Here is a 4,621-nt window from a genome sequence, read left to right as displayed (position 1 = left end):
CACATTCTGTCTCTCACAGTTGAAGTGTACCTCTGGTGCAAATTACTGACCTCTGTCATCATTTTAGGTGGGGGAACTTGCACAATCGGTGGCTGACTAAATACTTTTTTGCCCCACTGTATAACACTTATGTTTGTTATACCATGTTTTAACCAAGCATGTTATAACCAAGCATGTTATAACCATGTTATAATCAACCAGTTATAATCAGGACGGTCATTTGATGAACGCAGTCAACCGTTCTATCAAGGGTGATATGCATCTTTCGGGTGGTGTTGTTCGTCCGCAACTGCATTCTTACTGCCAAGTTCATTACCCACCAGTCACATATTTTAAACAATCAGTCTCTGTGGCGCAATGGGTTAGCGCTTTCGCCTGTTAACCGAAAGGTTGGTGGTTCAAGCCCACCCAGGGGCGTTATCACTGTTATTGTCAGGTATTGGAGAACGCTGCACAAACGTGCAGTGCAACTGTTATGTTGGTTATACCAGGTTATAACCAAGCATGTTAAAACCATGTTTTAACCAACCATGTTTTAACCAACCATGTTATGACCGACCATGTTATAACCAACTATGTTATAACCATGTTATAACCAACCATGTTATTGCCATGTTATAACCAACCATGTTATAAACAACCATATAACCATTTTATAACCAACCATGTTATAACCATTTTATAACCAATCATGTTATAACCAACCATGTTATAACCAACCATGTTATAACCATGTTATAATCAACCATGTTATAACCATGTTATAATCAACCATGTTACAACCATGTTATAAACATGTTATAACCAACCATGTTATAACAAACCATGTTACAACCATGTTATAAACATGTTATAACCAACCATGTTATAACCAACCATGTTATAACCATGTTATAACCAACCATGTTATAACCATGTTATAACCAACCATGTTATAACCAACCATGTTATAACCATGTTATAATCAACCATGTTACAACCATGTTATAAACATGTTATAACCAACCATGTTATAACCAACCATGTTACAACCATGTTATAAACATGTTATAACCAACCATGTTACAACCATGTTATAAACATGTTATAACCAACCATGTTATAACCATGTTATAACCAACTATGTTATTATCATGTTATAACCAACCGTGTTATAACCAGCCATGTTATAACCAACCATTTTATAAGTATGTTATAACCAACCATGTTATAAGCATGTTTTAACCAACTATGTTATAACCATGTTATACAGCTGAGGGTGAGTAAGTGACGGGCAGGTGAGTAAGTGACGGAAGTGACGGACAAGGTAAGCGACTCATGTTGTAACTGACGTCAGACGCCGGAGATTTTGGCGGAAAATTAAAGCAAATGGTAGTTTAGATTTGAACAAATTCATTTAAGCTTCAGCATTACCAAATACACTTATCAATTGTCTTATAACTAACACTATTTGTCTAAATAATCTCCAACACCCTGGAGAACAACGAGGAGAGTTTAGAGACTCTCCAAGATTACATCGATCAGTGCTTTCAGGATCTCGTGATGAAGAAGACCCCGTGTGCAGCTTCCCCGGCCAAAGCTGAGACGCCGTCGTCGAAAAGACAACGCCCGGCAGATTCCCCCGGCTCAACATCGCCAGCCGGCAAAGATATTGCCGACATATTGGAGTCAATCGACAAGCGATTGTCCAGTTTCGACGCAAGGCTGTCCTTGGTGGAGATTCTTCACCGAGAATTTAAATGCTTGCGAGAATCCCTGGAGTACAGCCAGCAGCAGGTGGAAACGCTTGCTGCTGAAAATGCCACGCTAAGGGAGTCGGTGAAATGTCTCACAGATAATGTTACCCAGCTCAATAGAGAAAATAAAAAAATAAAAGAAACAGTTATCGATCTACAAGCTCGTAGCATGCGTGATAATCTGGTATTTTCTGGTATTCCAGAAGCCGCTGGAGAGGACGCGGAGACCACGGTAAAAAGCTTCATCAAAACCCACCTGAAGCTGCCGGAGGACACTGTGAAGAACATCGTCTTCGATCGGGTACATCGCCTCGGCCCCATTCGGGCTACGGCCGGGAGACCACGTCCTATCGTGGCCAAATTCGGCCACTTCAAACAAAAGCAACATGTGAAAAGCCGCGGCAGGGAATTAAAAGGAATGGACTTCAGCGTGAACGACCAGTTCCCCAAAGAGATCTTGGAACGACGCAGGGTCCTCTTCCCAATCCGACGCGGCTTCATCCAGAAGGGCTCCCGCGCTGTCATCGCTGTGGACCGGCTGTACGTGGACGGACAGCTCCACCGCGACCCCAACATCACTCCGTGGCTGTATTAACCTCACACCAGATAAGAATCAGCTACACCATTTCCCTATCCACTCACACTAACTTGCATTAACATCTGTTTAACTTACCAGTATCAAATCGCATCTTAAAGTGTGATTTCATAGCAGAATTAACACCGTCACTCTCCGTCAGTGATTTAATTGGAATGTTTACGTTTTGTTTCTGTTTTTTTTTTCTTCTCGTTTTTTTTTTTTTTTTTTTTTTTTCCCTCCTCTCTTTTCCCCCTCTTGGTTTTATGCTGCTCACCCCTGTCTTTGGTTTCTTTCTTTATTCCTTTCACTGCCTCGATCACCTGCTTCGACACTCATCCACAAACATCCTTTATTTCGACACATACGCACCATGCGCTCAACGGCAGCACATTTACATCAGTCAGACAGCGCACACAGTCATATAAGATACACACACACTTAAGCCAAGCCTACTCATATTAGTAACTATGCATACACAAAGTCAGACTCAGGGAGCATCTCGCCACACATTTTTTCTCTCTCTCCTTCTCTTTATTTATGAACAAGTGACATATTCTCTCCACCTGTCTAAGCAACGCACACAGCATACATCCCTAGTTATACACAAACATCTATGGGTACACTGAGGTTCATTACATGGAATATAAATGGAGCTGGCTCCAGAGAAAAGAGGTTAAAAATATTTAACCAACTCAAAAAACTACAGGCAGATGTTGTCCTATTACAAGAGACCCACAGACCTCTTAGAGGTTCGAATGAACTTAAAACACCTGAGTTTCCTAATGTGTTCTCAGCTTGTTATAATTCTAGACAAAGGGGAGCAGCAATTTTAATACATAAAAATATTAATTTCACAGTACTCGATACAGTTATAGATCCAGAGGGCAGATTCTTAATCATTAAACTATCTATACGTGATAAAAAGCTATGTATTGCAAGTGTATATGGTCCAAATGTTGATGATCCCTCATTCTTTCACGGTTTTTTCAGTGCACTCTCTGAACACTTAGATGGCACACTTGTTCTTGGAGGTGACCTCAACCTTGGACTAAATGAAGACATGGATAGGCTCAATACAGCGGGAACTCAGCGTAATTGGCAGTCCACAAATATAATCAAACAGTATATGAGCGACTTTGGTCTTTGCGATGCATGGCGCTCCCTTCACCCCACCAGTAAGGAATATACTTTTTTCTCACATGTCCATCACTCCTACTCTCGTCTGGATTATTTTTTGGTCAGCAGCTCACTGCTGAACGACATTTCAGACACTGAGATTCACCCTGTCAGCGATCATGGTCCTGTATCTTTAACACTAATGCACAAGAATAATACTACGCCAAGAAAAAACTGGAGATTTAATATATCACTACTTAAAGATGAAGACTTTATTAAATATTTTAAAAAAGAGTGGACTTCATATTTGAACTATAATGACACTCCCGAAACATCAGCTTCTGTTCTATGGGAAGCAGGGAAAGCTGTGATGAGAGGTAAAATAATTTCTTTCTCATCACATAAAAAGAAAAAAGAAAACAAAAATATTCAGGAATTAGAAAAAAACATCAAATCACTAGAAGAAGCCTACGCGTCCCACCAAGATCAGGAAACATTGAACAAAATATGCAAAACAAAACTAGAATTAAATGAGATATTGATAAAAAAACAAAATTCTTAGTACAAAGACTACGCCTACAAAATTATGAACATGGTAATAAATCCGGTCAATTTCTAGCAAACCAGCTAAAAATAAATAAAGAAAAAACAACTATATTTGCTGTTCAAGATTTATCTGGGAACACAATATATGATCCGATACAAATAAACAACATTTTCAGGGATTTCTATAAAACGTTGTATTCACCACAAATAAACCCATCTAAAAAAGAAATTGATCAGTTTTTGGACAACATAACTCTTCCAAAATTATTGGACACTCAAGCAATGGCACTGGATTCACCACTGACACCAGGTGAACTCCAGGAAGCCCTGATAAGTATGCACAATAATAAGACTCCAGGTCCAGATGGCTTTCCTGCAGAATTCCACAAAGAATTCTGGTCGATTCTAGCACCAGTTTTCTACAGAACGTTGTTGGAAATTAAAGAAAAGGGCAGACTTCCATCAAATATGAATTCTGCAAACATTAATCTCCTGCTAAAACCAGGCAAAGACCCTGTATATCCCTCAAGCTATCGTCCAATATCCCTTATAAATGTAGACCTTAAAATAATCTTCAAAGCTCTCTCAAAGAGACTGGAGAAAATAACCCCCCTCTTAATTCATCCTGACCAAACTGGTTTCATAA

The 4,621-nt window shown here is 39.6% G+C and overlaps 1 non-coding gene across 1 annotated transcript; it reads left to right on the top strand.

Moving 5' to 3' along the window:
* Nucleotides 1-343: 343 nt before the first annotated feature.
* On the top strand, nt 344-417 carry trnan-guu (transfer RNA asparagine (anticodon GUU)). Its single transcript has one exon. It is a non-coding gene; the product is annotated as a tRNA-Asn (tRNA).
* The last annotated feature ends 4,204 nt before the right edge of the window (nt 418-4,621 follow it).

This window comes from Copadichromis virginalis, linkage group LG3, assembly GCF_057382275.1.
Source record: "Copadichromis virginalis isolate Kocher_CV1m ecotype Utaka linkage group LG3, C_Virginalis_male_GT1.1, whole genome shotgun sequence".
Lineage (NCBI taxonomy): Eukaryota > Metazoa > Chordata > Actinopteri > Cichliformes > Cichlidae > Copadichromis > Copadichromis virginalis.
Note: the sequence above shows the minus strand (reverse complement) of the source record. Positions and strands in the feature narration are given on the sequence as shown.